Raw genomic sequence first — 18,881 nt, forward strand, 5'->3', positions numbered from 1 at the left:
GTGGCTGGTCGGACGCTGGTGGGGGTGAATGTGGCTGGTCGGACACTGGTGGGGGTGAATGTGGCTGGTCGGACTCTGGTGGGGGTGAATGTGGCTGGTCGGACCCTGATGGGGGTGAATGTGGCTGGTGGGACGCTGGTGGGGGTGAATGTGGCTGGTCGGACTCTGGTGGGGGTGAATGTGGCTGGTCGGACGCTGGTGGGGGTGAATGTGGCTGGTCGGACACTGGTGGGGGTGAATGTGGCTGGTCGGACGCTGGTGGGGGTGAATGTGGCTGGTGGGACGCTGGTGGGGGTGAATGTGGCAGGTCGGACGCTGGTGGGGGTGAATGTGGCAGGTCGGACTCTGGTGGGGGTGAATGTGGCTGGTCGGACGCTGGTGGGGGTGAATGTGGCTGGTCGGACACTGGTGGGGGTGAATGTGGCTGGTCGGACGCTGGTGGGGGTGAATGTGGCTGGTGGGACGCTGGTGGGGGTGAATGTGGCAGGTCGGACGCTGGTGGGGGTGAATGTGGCTGGTCGGACGCTGGTGGGGGTTAATGTGGCTGGTGGGACTCTGGTGGGGGTGAATGTGGCTGGTCGGACGCTGGTGGGGGTGAATGTGGCTGGTCGGACGCTGGTGGGGGTTAATGTGGCTGGTCGGACGCTGGTGGGGGTGAATGTGGCAGGTCGGACGCTGGTGGGGGTGAATGTGGCTGGTCGGACCCTGATGGGGGTGAATGTGGCTGGTCGGACACTGGTGGGGGTGAATGTGGCTGGTCGGACGCTGGTGGGGGTGAATGTGGCTGGTCGGACTCTGGTGGGGGTGAATGTGGCTGGTCGGACACTGGTGGGGGTGAATGTGGCTGGTCGGACGCTGGTGGGGGTGAATGTGGCAGGTCGGACGCTGGTGGGGGTGAATGTGGCTGGTCGGACCCTGATGGGGGTGAATGTGGCTGGTCGGACACTGGTGGGGGTGAATGTGGCTGGTCGGACGCTGGTGGGGGTGAATGTGGCAGGTCGGACCCGTGTCCCAGGGCGTTTCGCCAGCTTGTTTTCGGATGTCGGATCAGCAGGATGAGGCAGAGCGCAGGGTGTGAGGGGCTGACACTGTCTCCGCTCACCACAGGGGGCGCTCCGGCTGCTCGGTGACTGCTGACCTCATTTCTTCCTTACCACTTGTATAATGTGAGATGTTATGCAGCGATTGCTTCAGTTTTGGCTTCGTCACCTGGCAGTCTTGTGTTTACCCAGGAGGTCGGGGTGTGGGCCGAGCGCGGGCCCCAGGCGGGCACCCTAAGTGCGATTTCATGGATATGAGCTGGCAGGCTCCTCTGTGCCACTTCTTATGTAACGTTTCTTAATATTCACGAGGGGAATACTCCAGTCCCGGCCACCTCCATCCCCCCCACCTGGACAATTCCTCCATCGTCCCCAGGGAATGACCCATTAGTGCCACCTGGAGGAACATGGGCGGAACGTATCAGCTTCATGCTGATAGTTTCCTTTCTTTAGTCACATTTTGATCTGATCACTTTAAGTTCCTGTAGCTGCATAATAAGGAAGCTCTGCATGCTGTACAGTATACTGCCTGCCCGTTCTGTACAGTATACTGCCTGTCTGTCCTGTACAGTATACTGCCTGCCTGTTCTGTACAGTATACTGCCCCTCTGTGCTGTACAGTGTACTGCCTGCCTGTTCTGTACAGTATACTGCCTGCCTGTTCTGTACAGTATACTGCCTGCCTGTCCTGTACAGTATACTGCCTGTCTGTCCTGTACAGTATACTGCCTGCCTGTCCTGTACAGTATACTGCCTGCCTGTCCTATACAGTATACTGCCTGTCTGTCCTGTACAGTATACTGCCTGCCTGTTCTGTACCATATACTGCCTGCCTGTTCTGTACAGTACACTGCCTCTGTGTTGTACAGTATACTGCCTCTCTTTGTTGTACAGTATACTGCCTCTCTGTGCTGTACAGTACACTGCCTCTCTTTGTTGTACAGTATACTGCCTGCCTGTTCTGTACCATATACTGCCTGCCTGTTCTGTACAGTACACTGCCTCTCTGTCTTGTACAGTACACTGCCTCTCTTTGTTGTACAGTATACTGCCTCTCTGTGCTGTACAGTACACTGCCTCTCTTTGTTGTACAGTACACTGCCTGCCTGTTCTATACAGTACACTGCCTCTCTTTGTTGTACAGTATACTGCCTGCCTGTTCTGTACAGTACACTGCCTCTCTGTGTTGTACAGTATACTGCCTGCCTGTTCTGTACAGTATACTGCCTCTCTGTGTTGTACAGTATACTGCCTCTCTGTTCTGTAAAGTACACTGCCTCTTTGTTGTACAGTATACTGCCTCTTTGTTGTACAGTACACTGCCTCTCTTTGTTGTACAGTATACTGCCTGCCTGTTCTGTACAGTGTACTGCCTCTTTGTTGTAGAGTATACTGCCTCTCTTTGTTGTACAGTATACTGCCTGCCTGTTCTGTACAGTACACTGCCTCACTTTGTTGTACAGTACACTGCCTCTCTGTGTTGTACAGTACACTGCCTCTCTGTGTTGTACAGTACACTGCCTCTCTGTGTTGTACAGTACACTGCCTCTCTGTGTTGTACAGTATACTGCCTCTCTGTTCTGTACAGTACACTGCCTCTCTGTTCTGTACAGTACACTGCCTCTCTGTTCTGCAGAGTATACTGCCTCTCTTTGTTGTACAGTATACTGCCTCTCTGTGCTGTACAGTCTTGCACCAGTAGTAGAGCACAGTCGATGTGTAATATAGGCTGCAGTATGTTCCTGAGTGCAGGGCACATGATGATGACATCTGGTACTAGATGGACTCCCAAGGATCACAGAGATGAATAAGATCCAGGCCAAGGGTCCATTCTATCAGCCCCGCTGGGCGCAGGACATGCAGTAATAGCGGCACCACGCTTGTTCCATCATTCTCCCTGTGTATCTGAGCTCTGATGTCTCAGCACAGCAGCTGAAATGCCGTGGAGGCATCATACTATGAGGGCCTCATACTGTGTGTGGAGGGTACTGTGGGGGCATCATACTATGGGGCCTCATACTGTGTGTGGAGGGTACTGTGGAGGTATCATACTATGAGGGCGTCATACTGTGTGTGGAGGGTACTGTGGGGGTATCATACTATGGGGGCCTCATACTGTGTGTGGAGGGTACTGTGGGGGCATCATACTATGAGGGCCTCATACTGTGTGTGGAGGGTACTGTGGAGGTATCATACTATGAGGGCTTCATACTGTGTGTGGAGGGTACTGTGGGGGCATCATACTATGAGGGCCTCATACTGTGTGTGGAGGGTACTGTGGAGGTATCATACTATGAGGGCGTCATACTGTGTGTGGAGGGTACTGTGGGGGTATCATACTATGGGGGCCTCATACTGTGTGTGGAGGGTACTGTGGGGGCATCATACTATGGGGGCCTCATACTGTGTGTGGAGGGTACTGTGGGGGTATCATACTATGAGGGCCTCATACTGTGTGTGGAGGGTACTGTGGGGGTATCATACTATGAGGGCCTCATACTGTGTGTGGAGGGTACTGTGGGGGTATCATACTATGAGGGCCTCATACTGTGTGTGGAGGGTACTGTGGGGGTATCATACTATGAGGGCGTCATACTGTGTGTGGAGGGTACTGTGGGGGTATCATACTATGAGGGCCTCATACTGTGTGTGGAGGGTACTGTGGGGGCATCATACTATGAGGGCCTCATACTGTGTGTGGAGGGTACTGTGGGGGTATCATACTATGGGGGCCTCATACTGTGTGTGGAGGGTACTGTGGGGGTATTATACTATGAGGGCGTCGTACAGTGTGTGCAGGGTACTGTGGAGGTATCATACTATGGGGGCCTCATACTGTGTGTGGAGGGCACTGTGGAGGTATTATACTATGAGGGCGTCGTACAGTGTGTGCAGGGTACTGTGTGTGGCGGCTGCTATGGGGGCCTCATACTGTGTGTGGAGGGTACTGTGGGGGCATCATACTATGAGGGCGTCATACTGTGTGTGGAGGGTACTGTGGGGGCATCATACTATGGGGGCCTCATACTGTGTGTGGAGGGTACTGTGGAGGTATCATACTATGAGGGCCTCATACTGTGTGTGGAGGGTACTGTGGAGGTATCATACTATGAGGGCGTCATACTGTGTGTGGAGGGCACTGTGGGGGCATCATACTATGGGGGCCTCATACTGTGTGTGGAGGGCACTGTGGGGGCATCATACTATGGGGGCCTCATACTGTGTGTGGAGGGTACTGTGGGGGCATCATACTATGGGGGCGTCATACTGTGTGTGGAGGGCACTGTGGAGGTATCATACTATGAGGGCCTCATACTGTGTGTGGAGGGCACTGTGGGGGTATCATGCTATTAGGGCGTCATACTGTGTGTGGAGGGTACTGTGGGGGCATCATACTATGAGGGCGTCGTACAGTGTGTGCAGGGTACTGTGTGTGGCGGCTGCTATGGGGGCCTCATACTGTGTGTGGAGGGTACTGTGGGGGCATCATACTATGAGGGCGTCGTACAGTGTGTGGAGGGCACTGTGGAGGTATTATACTATGAGGGCGTCGTACAGTGTGTGCAGGGTACTGTGTGTGGCGGCTGCTATGGGGGCCTCATACTGTGTGTGGAGGGTACTGTGGGAGAAATCCCTGGGGGTATCAGATTTGGGGGCCATTTTTGCTGGCATCCTACTTTATATGGCCATATGTTGCCCCTAACTGAGTATATAGGCTTATAGAGGGCACTGGACATTTGAGGCCTGGTAAGGCTATGCGTCCACCATCAGGAGGAGCAGCGGTCACAGCTCACCTGCGCTGCATCCTACACTACAAGCACAGTGGATTTATAGGGATCCTGTGCCCACTGTGCTCCTATTCCCGCTGCGTACACTCCTCCGCGGTGCGGAATTACGAGCCATGGCCATTTCTGGTCTCCGCTGCGGATTTTGACCAATGTCATTACATGCGGTGACAATTCCATGTCCCGCAGAGAGGCGTCTCCTGACATCCATGACTACTTCCCCATCATCAGTCACAGGTAACCCGTGGAGGACACTGTCTGTGCAGCCCAGGACACCGGCCGCCATCTTAACATAACTTCTCCAGTGAATTCCTCTGTGTCAATAACATAGAAACAAGAGGTGAATTCCGAGTGGTCGGAGAGACAGGACGCACTTCCGCCTTCCTGCCACCACTTGACGCTGAGATGAACTCATTCCTGGGGCTGATAAGATGCTTATCTCCGCTGTGCTGCACTTGTGGATGAGGCGATAAGGCCGGAGCACCTCTCCAGCACCAGGGCCTGTCTGGGGCCGCGCTCTCCTCATGCCACGCGTGCTTGTTTCTAGGCCAAGAGACTCCAAACAACCCCATAAGCTCAAAAGACGGGCGGCAATATTCCAGAATAGCAATAATGGCTGCAGGTCGGGGGGCCGCACGGTGAATAGTAATAATGGCTGCAGGTCGGGGGGCCGCACGGTGAGTAGTAATAATGGCTGCAGGTCGGGGGCCGCACGGTGAGTAGTAATAATGGCTGCAGGTCGGGGGCCGCACGGTGAATAGTAATAATGGCTGCAGGTCGGGGGCCGCACGGTGAATAGTAATAATGGCTGCAGGTCGGGGGCCGCACGGTGAATAGTAATAATGGCTGCAGGTCGGGGGGCCGCACGGTGAATAGTAATAATGGCTGCAGGTCGGGGGGCCGCATGGTGAATAGTAATAATGGCTGCAGGTCGGGGGGCCGCATGGTGAATAGTAATGGTTGCAGGTCGGGGGGCCGCACGGTGAATAGTAATAATGGCTGCAGGTCGGGGGGCCGCATGGTGAATAGTAATAATGGCTGCAGGTCGGGGGGCCGCACGGTGAATAGTAATAATGGCTGCAGGTCGGGGGGCCGCATGGTGAATAGTAATAATGGCTGCAGGTCGGGGGGCCGCATGGTGAATAGTAATGGTTGCAGGTTGGGGGGCCGCACGGTGAATAGTAATAATGGCTGCAGGTCGGGGGGCCGCATGGTGAATAGTAATAATGGCTGCAGGTCAGGGGGCCACATGGTGAATAGTAATGGCTGCAGGTCGGGGGGCCGCATGGTGAATAGTAATAATGGCTGCAGGTCGGGGGGCCGCACGGTGAGTAGTAATAATGGCTGCAGGTCGGGGGCCGCACGGTGAGTAGTAATAATGGCTGCAGGTCGGGGGGCCGCATGGTGAATAGTAATGGGTTGCAGGTTGGGGGGCCGCATGGTGACAGCCACTGGGGGATGGAAGATTATCAAAAAGATCTGCAGGCCTTGGAGATGTACAACAATGGTGTCCAAGGTCATCCAGTCAAGAAGAATAGGCAAAGGGCCTCAATTTTCTCCGCAGAGGTGATGTCTAATAGAAGAGAACCATAGTGGACATTCATTGAGGAGATGTACAGGAAAGGTGAAGGGAAAGGGCCTCGTGGTCAGTGGTGGAAACATGGACCAAACCATAGCCAAAACTCTTACAAACAATTGTGAAAAATCAGCTTCAAAAGCAAAAATCAACGGATTCTCTATAGGCGTTAAAGGTGACCCTGCAGAATTTGTGGGTCCTGGTGGAGCAGAACAGCGCTTGACACAGGGACCCCACATCTTCGTATGTCTGGATCCATCAGCCTACATCAATGCAGGAAGGTCAGAAGTTATGGAGGCTGCTCCTGGAGGTGGGCAGAGAGGTTGCCAATGATTGGGACCTCCTTTCAACCCAGTGACCCCACATGTCACAGAACCAACTCGGGGCCTCATCCATAAGGGATAATAGTATGGAGAGCGTAGTCTGACATGATCCCATCACTGTAGTGAAGTCGTCGCTCCACCTCCATCTGGTTGGGTGGTCTCTAGGTTTCTGGGGTCCAGTTGTGCTCCCTGCCTGATTTACGGTAGACACGAGACCCAACTGATATCCTGGGAGCTTCCTTCTGTACAACTTGTGCACGGGACATGGCGGCTAGAACAATATTGGAATGGGATATCTCTCGATGAGTAATTGACAGAATAGATGCCAGAGCCGAGTGGGAATATTTGGATGTATTGAGGCTGAGCCCTGGACGCCAGCATGTCACTTGACTGCTGTTGTGGGACTACAACTTCCATCATTAAGGCATCCTGGGAGGAGCTTTGGAGTTTGTGATTTTGTATTTACGAGATTGTGCCTTTTTTAAACACATGGTGACCATGTACCACCTGGAGATCTCGGCGTCTTCCCACATATAGTCTTCCTGTCATTAACGGCTGCCATATTGTTTTGGAAAGTTCTGCGTTCATGGAAGTTGCAAGACTTTTCCTTCCATTGTGTGAGATCAGCTTTGGAGAAATGAATGGAAAGATGGACGCCTGACTATCGTCACCACAGATGTAATATTCCACTGACACCTATAGATATAATGGCGATATTGAGGAGGACGTTATAGATATAAAAATGCTCCATGGCTGGAGTCCGACCTCAAAAGAGACCCAGCCACTGATCCTAGCAGAGAAGAGGTGGCACTAGGAAGACTTTCCTCATCTTGGACACTTCAAACATTCCATAATGGAAACCATGCAGTAAGTGTGGTGCCCACAGATTGTCTCCAGGTGAACCCATCTCAAGGTTCGGCCTGTAAAAACTTGAGAAAGTTCCTCCATCCTCACCAGAAATGTAACATCAGAGAACAGGGAAGTATCAGGTTAGAGATGCTTTGTTCTCCCCCCAACAAAATGCTCGATGGCTGGAGTCCGACCTCAGAAGAGACCCAGGCACTGGTCCTAGCAGAGAAGAGGTGGCACATGGATCTCAGTATCTTCACCAGCTGCTTCCTTGTGACCTCTCCTGTGTGCAATGTCTGTACTGTCCAGAGACCAGCCGCCCCTCTGCTCTCAGATTTAGTGTTGCCAGTGGACATACCATAAGTCTGACTCTTATGGAGAAGTAGGACCATTCTTTTACCCTATATCGTAGATGTGGACAGGAGTTGTGTCCCAGAAGCCTTTAGAGTTTTTCTTTGTGCACGACTCAACTTATCTCTAACATGGAGACACTCAGATGTTTATTGAACACTACAGTCTAAGACTGTCACGATGACGAAGATGTTTACCATCCTTTACTATGACCCAAGTAAGAAACGCTCCGTGGCTTCATATCACGCCCTTCCCACTTGGGCCCATCTTGTAGGACTGCAGGCGCCTTTTGCCCACGGGTCATGCCTCATGGTGTTCTGACTTCCAGGAGTGACTTTTCTGGACCCATAGACTCTCCTCATTGTCAGCAGCTGCTTCTTTTCATTATTCAGCAGATTTCACCTCCTCCTGATTTTTGAAGCATTCACAAGCTGGAGGCAATGACGTCAAGAGCAGATGGTGTCCTCCTCCAGTGCCTAACAGGTCAGAACCATTCAGATTGTGCTGATAAAACTTATCTCCCCATCTCAGAAGTAATTACTGTGGTCAAACTCCTGCCAACCTCTCCTGGCCATGGAGCTGGCTGTGTACTCTGCCCTCCTGGAGGAACACATCGCAGCAGAGGCAGGGTCACTTCATCCTGATTACAGAGATCACAATCTGCAACAATGAAGCCATTTTCTGTTCCCGTATGTCACTCGTCAAGGTCAGACCAGAGGATCGGAAGGATAAATGTTTCTGTTCAACAGCAAATTAAAGGCCTAATTATTCCATTAGTGGTTACGTGGCTTCATGGTGACGTTGAAGCTTGCAACATTCCCGCAGTGTTAAAAGGCGAATTCTCCTTTACTATATCACAGGGCTCCCCAACCTGTAGCTCGGGAGCCACATGTGGCTCGCGGCCCCATGAATTGTGGCTCCCGACTGTCTGCCAGCTTGATGCATTAGGTCCAGGTCTAGCAAACAGGTATGAAGAGCACATCTGAAAATGGTGAATTTTGTGAGCAGCCCCTGCACAGAATTGCAGATATGGATGCATATTTACTGGTCTTAGGGGTTTAGAGAAGTTTTAGGTATGGTACGCTGGAGGATGGTACTACCTGTTAGAGGAGGTGCTCAAAGCTGGATGTGACAGTGTGTTGGGAGGACACTGAATGGGGATGGGGGGTGTTGTGGGAACCCCTAGATCTCAGTGCACTGCTCTGGAGTGATTTCTGTGGAAAAGCTTTGGTTATCATTATACCTGTAATGGGGGCTTTGGTTGACACTACTTTGAAGGGGGTGGGAGCTGGATGTCGCTCGCGACCCTGTCTCAGTGCTGAATGTGGCTCGCGACCCTCTCTCTAAGCTGAATGTGGCTCTCAAGGTCAGAAAGGTTGGGGACCACTGCTATATCACATGTTTCCTCTACAATATATACACGTATACATACCACCGAGGAGGCCAGGGTAGGTGTCATGGGGTGCCTGATGGGATGAGGGAACCAACTCACATTGCCTGCCGTGGGACATAGCCTCTGGGATTCCACACAGAATCCATACAAGGTCCTCCATCCCCACCAGAAATGTAACATCAGAAAACAGGGAAGAATCAGGCCAGAGATGCCTTGTTCTCCCCCCACAAGAGATGAGGAGGAGGTGGGCAGCAAAGGAAAAAATGCTAAGTCCTTTATAAGAGATGGACGTGATTAATGGAAGGGGGCATGAACTGGATGTTTATTCTGGGACCCATTATACTGTGTACACTTGTACAGAACCATTGGTGCCAAGTCGCACACACCAGTGGCTGAAGTGGCCATCTCTTCTACAACAGAGAAACTAGGGGCAAACAAGCACTAGGACATTTCACTGTACTTAGGAGAGAAAGCCATAGATCCCGCCCCTGAGGAACTCAATAGTCCCAGCTCATAGGTGGCCGTAGGCACCTTATGAAGGGTTACCAGTGCACAAGGGTTGTCAGCTGCTGCAAATGTAAGGGGGTGCAGAATTTGTTCCACGTCCCTATCCCCTTGAAGTAGAGTTTAATGTTTTACTGCTGTGTTTATGTCATTTTGCTATGTGTTATGTATGTAAATATAGGGTAAGTGTAGTACCCTAAATTAGTGTACATAGTAATTTAGTAGGAGCTAGCCGTGGTTAAGAGAAGTCTTCCTGTTGTAAGGCAGTGGGGCCCGGGGGCCTGTGTAGGGCAGATAGCTCCGCAACGTTAACACAAACTACCCAGCCATCTAGAGTCCAGATGGACACAAGCTCAGCTGGAGCAGCCGTGTGACAGCAGTGTGGGAGCAGAAGTGAGAGTAGAAGTCCTATACGGTACGGAGACGCAGGTCGCTCATCATGTGGCAGATCATCACATTGGCTGATGCCCTCAGATGCCATGCAAAACGGACGAGGGAACCCCAAGAGTAGTGAGTCTGGACAGGGAGGATGCTGCGTTACCACAAGAGGCGGTACGACCCGGGCACGTACTGAGGACCGTAGAAAGAAGTGCAGGGAAAGTAGAGAATGTGAACTGTATGAAACTATGCTGATGCTGTATCTGAAAAGGATGCGAGGAAAGTAAAGTTATACGTTATAAGTTTGAAATGGGCTCTGTCTCTTTATATGCAAGAATGCCAGCAGCAGAACTTCAGCCAGCCCGATGGGCCCCTGACGGTGCAGGAGGTGTGCCGCAGAGAGGACATTATATTCATGTGACGGGAGACCAGGGCGCGTTAAAGCACATACTCTCAGCCACGACTATGGCCCCGGCCCTCCCTCACACAAACACAGATCTCTAGTTATATCCAACAAGAAGCGAGGCCGCAGAGGACAGGGGCCAGTCTTTATTAGACTAGTGATAGAGTAATAATGGGCCCAGAGACTCCTCTGCTGCAGCAATGGACAGGAACACTATACACAGTGGTAGATCCTATTGGGGCTGCGAGCTCCAGGCCGCACCTCACTAGTGTGCGACATTATACAGACTACATTACAAGCTCCTAGGAACAGTGGTGATAGGAGTAGTGATACATCGTGTAATAGGAGATTAGATTGTGAGCTTCGGGGTCAGGGATGATGAGTAGTGATACATTGTGAGTGGGGTCAGGGATGATGGGAGTAATGATACATTGTGAGTGGGGTCAGGGATGATGGGTATTACTAAACTTCCCAGGGCAGGGCCTGAGCCTCAGACCGATGTCCACCCTGCGCAGACCCCTCCTGTAATGACTTCTGCTCAGCGGCCGCCTGAGATCTTTTCTGTTTTCAGAGTAAATACGCGCTCCACGTTCCCAGGCTTACTCCAGAAATATTTCTATCTATGTGAAAGAACCTTTTCTTTGGGGCTGAGTTGCCCCCATGTCCAGAAGATGTGTGCAGTGCAGCGTGGGACAGATAAGTGGCCTGGCACCGCGCCACGTACATTGAGGCTATGGCCGCTTCACTGGTGACCCGGCGTCCAGAGTCCTTCAAGGTTTCCTGAGAATATATGTAAAGATTCATTGTGTCAGTGTTTAATGAGATCATCTGCTTCTTCCCATGAAAATTTAGTTCTGCAAAATCTCAAGATCAAACGCTCGCATCTGACGATGTAGAAATAATAAGAAATAAAGCTCTTATAAAAACATAAAACCAGAGAAGGGATGAGAACGTTCCAGCCATCGAGAACGTCCACGATCATTATCTACCGGGACATGGGACACTGAAGCAACCAGAACCTTCTCACGTGGCAAAAGAGAAACACTCCCAAAAATCCCACAAAACTCCATCAGTTCCAGAATCTGCTGGTAGTCAGGGATTTCCTTCTCCAGACCGGCCCTGTCTCCTTGGACTGGTGCCGCCTGTGATCATATTGTCCCTGCCCCTCCTCCGCTCATGTACCGGTCAGAGTTTGTACCCTCCCCATTGTCGCTTTCTGTTTGCACTGAGCGCTGTATCGCGGAGACAAGCAGAGCTAACATCGTGGATGTGTTTGACTCATACATATGAAGGTTTGTGGAGTGGGAGGTCCTGGCAGGGCTCTACTTGGATAGCTCTCACTATACGGAATGAGAGGAGCTTAATATCGGGAATAAAACCCTCAAAAATGAGGCACAATCTCTGAGCAAGCTCAGCAGGTCGGCTTTATGGAAGGCTCATCACTGAGCCCATGTGTCGTGGGGGTCTCCACTCCGTACAAAGGGTCGTGGTGCGTACATATCAGGCTTTTACATCTCTCTGTGAGTTCTGTGGGTGTGTTCAATGTTGGTTTCTCTCTTGGCTTCTTTCTGATTCTATCTCCCCCATTACATAATTCAAACGACAGCATTGTGTCAGGATGGGCTGCAGTCTGAAGAAACCCAGCTCCCGGGACCTAAGTCTCAGCTGACATAGGAGTTGTATCATAAGCAGACATACCTCCATTAGCAGAGGAGCTGTGATGGCAGAAGAAATAAATAATCTCGACTGAGCACAAAGGAATTTTCCTCCAGCCTCAGTCCTCAGTGTGTAGTCAGTCAGCAGGGTCTCCTCATCTTATGGAGGTACGTATGCTAACAATACAGCTGCTCTGTCATGGAGACGCAGGCCTCGGGAGCTGTGTGTCTTCAGACTGCAGCCTGTCCTGACACAATGCTGCTGTTTGAATTATGTAACGGGAGCTATTTCATTACTTTCTTGAAGTACCCTTTCGAATGCATGTATTTTGGGATAAAAAATAATTTCTGCTATCGAGTTTCTTTACAAAATTTGCACTGTTTGGTTTTTAAAGCCTACCAACCATCCCCTGTACTTTAATCACTGCAGAATGAGTTAACTTACAATCAGTGAGCTTGTAACTCTTTTTTAGTCTGTTGTCAAACTTCTCTGGGCTGATTTATGACCAATATCCTAGCTGAGCTGAGCTTTAATGTGATCATAAATCAGCACAGAGAACCCCAGAAAAAGGTAGATGAAAGACTTACAAATTCTCCGTCAGAAAAAGGAGAGCCTACAAAAGTCAAACAGTGCAAAATGAAACGAAACAAAGAATTTGTATTCCAAAATACATTCATGTAAGTACAAAAGCATGTCCCTGAAGGCTTCCATATCCTATAAGGTGGCCATTGATGGGCCGGAACCATTACCTGGAACAGACAATCATTATTTTCACTATATCCATGAGGCTAAAATGATCGCTTCCAGATAGAGAACAGGTCTGGTCCAGCAACAATCACGTCCGATGATTAGTCTGAGGTTCTCCCTCACTCTGAGATGATCGGCTTCTAAAATGACCGAGAGCGGGAGTCGTGGCCGGGCTGCTGTCCGCTTACACTCGGGCACTTTACAGACAAAGAGCATCAGAGTCCCAGTGTGCAGTCAGGTGCGGGTGCATTACTCTCACTTGTAGGCCACAGGCCGCTGTCTCCACTGCCGCCAGGTCTCCACTGTCTCTAGGCCTCTGCTGCCTCCAAGCTTCCGCTGCCTCCAGGCCTCCACTATCGTCTGGCCTCCGCTGCCTCCAGGCCTCCGCTGCCTCCACTGCATTCAGGCCTCCGCCGTCTCTACTGCCTTCAAGCCTCCACTGCCTCCAGGTCTCCTATGTCTTCAGGCCTCCGCTGTCTCCAGGCCTCCGCTGTGTCTCCAGGACTCCGGGTCTCTGCTGCCTCCAGTTCTCCGCTGCCTCCAGACCTCCGCTGCCTCCAGGCCTCCGCTGCCTCCAGGCCTCCGCTGCCTCCAGGTCTCAGCTGTCTCCAGGCCTCCGCTGTGTCTCCAGGCCTCCACTGTCTCTACTGCCTTCAAGATTCCACTGTCTCCAGGCTTCTGCTGCCTCCAGCACTCCACTGTCTCCAGGCCTCTGCTGCCTCCAGGACTCCACTGTATTCAGGCCTCCGCTGTCTCTACTGCCTTCAAGCCTCCGCTGCCTCCAGGTCTCCGCTGTCTTCAGGCCTTCGCTGTCTCCAGGCCTCCGCTGTGTCTCCAGGCCTCCGCTGCCTCCAGGCCTCCGCTGTCTCCAGGCCTCCGCTGTCTCCAGGCCTCCAGGTCTCAGCTGTCTTCAGGCCTCTGCTGTCTCCAAGCCTCCGCTGCCTCCAGGTCTCCTATGTCTTCAGGCCTCTGCTGTCTCCAGGCCTCCAGGACTCCGGGTCTCTGCTGCCTCCAGTTCTCCGCTGCCTCCAGGCCTCCGCTGCCTCCAGGTCTCAGCTGTCTCCAGGCCTCCGCTGTGTCTCCAGGCCTCCACTGTCTCTACTGCCTTCAAGCTTCCACTGTCTCCAAGCCTCTGCTGCCTCCAGGACTCCACTGTCTCCAGGCCTCTGCTGCCTCCAGGACTCCACTGTATTCAGGCCTCCGCTGTTTCTACTGCCTTCAAGCCTCCGCTGCCTCCAGGTCTCCGCTGTCTTCAGGCCTTCGCTGTCTCCAGGCCTCCGCTGTGTCTCCAGGCCTCCGCTGCCTCCAGGCCTCCGCTGTCTCCAGGCCTCCAGGTCTCAGCTATCTTCAGGCCTCTGCTGTCTCCAGGCCTCCGCTGTGTCTCCAGGCCTCCAGGTCTCAGCTGTCTTCAGGCCTCTGCTGTCTCCAGGCCTCCGCTGTATCTCCAGGCCTACGCTGCCTCCAGGCCTCTGCTGTCTCCCCTGCCTTCAAACTTTCACTGTCTCCAGGCCTCCGCTGCCTCCAGGTCTCCGCTGTCTCCAGGCCTCCGCTGTCTCCAGGCCTCTGCTGCCTCCTGGTTTCCGTTGCCTCCAGGTCTCTGCTGTCTCCAGGCCTCCATCTTCACGAGCCGCCGCACACATCTCAGGGGACATCAAGTTCATTGCAACAAGCAATGTCTTGGCGAGTCCCTATCCGTCTTCTCCTGTACATCATAGCACATGATGTGCCCGGCAGCCCCTATGCCAGATCTCGAGCTCTGGGAGTGACAGGAGAGTCCGCTCTGGATCCTTGTATGGTGTCCCGCTGCCTTGAATGGTGGACACATGCTGACCCTAGCAGCCCACTGGACTGGGACTTGTTACTGCACTTCTCTGTCTCCTGTTACTGCCAGGAAGTGCCCACATTTTATTAACACTAGTCCCCACCCACTGGGCTAGTCCTACCCATTAACTCTCTCCTAGCCTATAAACTAAACCTATTGTCCTTATCGTATATCCTGTGCTGTTACTGAACCACTTACTATATATATACATATAACCAGCACCTATCTTATCCCAAGTGTAATCCTGGCTTTACCCCACACTACTCATGGAGCGGCCCCCAGACGCAGGGCAGCGGGGTACTCGGTACCGGGTCTCTCTCGGTTCTGGGGATGTCACGGTGGCCTGACCCGGTCCGTGGTCCTGCTAAGGGGCGCCCAATTAAAGATGTAGGTGACGGTGTAGGTCGCAGTAAATGACGAGGACACAGGGTTGCAGTCTCTTTACCTCTTTACTGAAGGCTTCGGCATCCGCAATCCAGAGCACTGCTAACAGGGCTGGCTGAGACCGGCCGGTCTGAAGGCACATCCAGAGCTCCCTTTTCAGGTGGGAATCAGTGTCTACCTTCTAGCGCCTGGGTGTTGTAGTACTTCCCTGCTGAGCACCACGGGATAGTCCTCACAACTGTCGTGTATGTTTCTGTTCTTTCTCTCCGTCCCCCAGATGATATGGATAGGACGCACCCGTATGACGGGGTAGGCCTGGAGTTATTTTATAGGGACCCTAGAGACGCCCCTCTCCCACAATTGCCTCCGTTGTCTTCATTAGGTGATTTAGGTGAGGCAGCCAACCTATAATTAACTGTCCTGCCGTTGGTTTGAAGTAATGCTTGGAGCCCAATACTTCCTCGGCGTTCCGGCCGCCGGCTACGCGCCTCAGTAGGATGTTGCCGATCTCGGGGCACGACTCCTACTGGTTCTATCGCCTTTGTGCTGTGATCTTGTTTCTCACTTCTCCACAATATACTTCGCTTCGTGTCATTTCTTAAGATACCACCGCAATGAAGTGCAGGCGCGGTTCTGTAACGATCTGTCCTGTGCTAGGCCTCTGTCAGGATCCCACCCCTGACAGGGACCCCCCTGAATCTTCCCAAGTAACGCTCTCTCTCACTAGATGTTACCTGGGCAAAACCCAGTCAGCTTCTCCCCAACTTCCTATCCAACCCCCAGTTTTACCAGAGTGTGAGGAGTGGCCTAATACATAGAACCCTTTGCTCCCCCTGGTGGCCGGAGTGTGGAGTGTAATGTGTGACTGTGATACCTGGTCAGGTGAACTCCTTTAGTGCCATCAGACGTAACATCACTCCCCTTAGTGGCGGAGCGTCAGTACTGCAACGACCAGGACTCTGGGGCGCTGCACTCACATTACACATTAACACTTTACATTCTTAGACGCTGTACGTTACCATCACACAATACAGAAGGCGCACATCACTGTTCACATTACATAGAGAAACAGCGAGACACTTTGCAAATAGCGCGATTGTTGTCTCCAGGGGCCGGAGCACGCAGAACTGTCCATCATTATTACAGGCTTCTTACGGCACATGCTCCATTTAACTATTGGCTGCCGGTAGTTGCACTGATTGATGTGATCTCTTTCTGCATCTTTCTGTCCATGGATCCTCGTAGACATAAGTGATCTGGTCCTACAGAATTGTGCTTTCACAATGATCTATTGGAATGCGAGCTGTCCGGCGTCCACACCCTCCATGTAGTCTGCATCAGTCCTCTATATTCTGGACCTAGGATGTGGAGCCATTGGGTTATCTAGAAAGAATGTCCATAGCTGACGGCAAAGCATCTGCTGATTATCAAGAAGCTGCCAATCAGTTAGTGATTTCTTTCCTGTACACTCCCAGGCGACATTTGTGGTGAAGTCCCTGATTTTCCTTTGTCTGAGGACTGAGATCAACCACAGAGAGTTTTCCCGTCTTCTGTTTCCATCACTCCCTTTCATGTGGCACAAGGAGCCGGCCTGGACTGAAGCCATCAATGATGTGACCGGAGCCAAACATATATATAGCCTCCGAGCCACGGAGAGCACTGATACCATTCTGGCCCAGGATCTCAGCAAAGGGTCTTTGCTGCTCCTCACCACCCCTGCAGACACCGGCCATGCCCACCTGGACAAGAAGCTTAGGTACCCACATCTTGTTCTTCTAAACTTAAACACGTGGCTTAGATACCTACACAAGAGACCCAGATACAGACTGATTCATGTCGCTTTCTAGGAATGTGATTATACTCTTCAGCGAGCTCCAGGCATTGGGAAATAGTCCCTGTGCTCATTCTAGAGCAGACCTGACTAATCAATCCACACACACCAATCCCTACAGATCAGACATGACTAGTCAATCCACACACACCCCCTGACCATACACATCAGCTCTTACCAATCAATCCATGGACACGCAAATTCCTACAGATCAGACCTGACCAATCAATCCACACACACACCCTGACCATACTCACCAGACCTAAAAAATCAATCCATGGTCACCCCAATCCCTACAGATCAGACATGACTAATCAATCCACACACACACCCTGACCATACACATCAGCCCTAACCAATCAATCCATGGACATGCCAATACCTACTGCTCAGACCTGACCAATCAATCCACACACACCCTGACCATACAGACCAGACCAATCAATCCCTGCGCCCCCCATTCCTACCAATCAGACCTAACCAATAAATCTAAGGACACCGCCATCCCTGCAGATCACAACCGAGTAATCAATCTATGGACATCTCAATCCTTACAGATCATACCTGACTAATCAATAAACACACACCCTGACCATACACATCAGACCTGACCAATTAATCCATGGACACCCCCTTTGCGAAAGATAACAACTGGCTAAGCAATCAATCCATGGACACCCCCATATCTATAGACCAGACCTGACCAATCAATCCATGGACACACCAATCCTACAGATCAGATCTGATCAATCAATCCATGGACACCACCATCGCCAAAGATCAGTCCTGAATAATCAATTGATGCACCCCATCCCTACAGATCAGACCTGACTAATCAATCCATGCACATGTCCATCCATACAGATGAGACCCAACCAATTAATCCATGGACACACCTTACAGATCACCAGTGATCAATCAATCCATGCACACACCTCAACTGTCTCAGCACTGTCGAAGGATATCCCTGGGATAGGGGCTGCTATCTGATATATCTAAAGCTGGAGTTGCCCTAGCTATACCTGCTCCCCAGATTACTTCTGATGGTGAAGATGTTGGAGCCACGTGCCTTGCTGAGCTCATAAATCAGCCTTAATCTGTGCCCTCTCCCATCTGGGGAAGTGAGAGTTTTAGTGTATAAGAACACACAAACCAGACTAACAAGGAAAGATGTACAGGGATAAATGAATATACCAATCATACAACTATGCACTTAAAAACAACAGAGTGGAAAACCGGGAAGTCAAGGAAGGAAAAACCACATAGGAGAGGATGAGGATATGCACATAAACAAATCACCAAGCAACAGTATTCTGAACAACACTCCAAATGCCTCCTAACAATGAACCTCTGGCAATCCATGGTGAGTATGTGTAGCAGAGGGGAGATGCCAACACTGAACAGCTGAGACCATCAAAGCAGCAAAGCTCCAGGAGCTCTCAACTGCACAGATTAACTCCTGCACTGCTAGCAGAAACCTGCACTGTTTAATATGAAGGTGAAGTGCTTCTAATCAGTGCAGGAGTAGGAGAATTGAGACGCTGTGGTCTTCTGGCCCCGCTCTCTCACGGTAAACCCCAACGTTACAGATCAGAACTGACCATTAAATCCATAGGCGCATCCATCGAGATCAGGTGTGACCAATCATTCTTGCAGAATACTAATATTAATGAGGGTCCGTTCTCTAGTTGCTTTGGTTTTGAGATGTAGCCTGGTGACCACTCTTGGCAGGTACCATATGAGTAAGATGGGGCCTATATATACTCTGCCGTCACCCCCTGATATATACGATGCTCCACGCCATATGTGACTCCTGCCAGATTTTCAGCTGTCTGATGA

This window comes from Ranitomeya variabilis, chromosome 2 (assembly GCF_051348905.1).
Source record: "Ranitomeya variabilis isolate aRanVar5 chromosome 2, aRanVar5.hap1, whole genome shotgun sequence".
Taxonomy (NCBI): Eukaryota; Metazoa; Chordata; class Amphibia; order Anura; family Dendrobatidae; genus Ranitomeya; species Ranitomeya variabilis.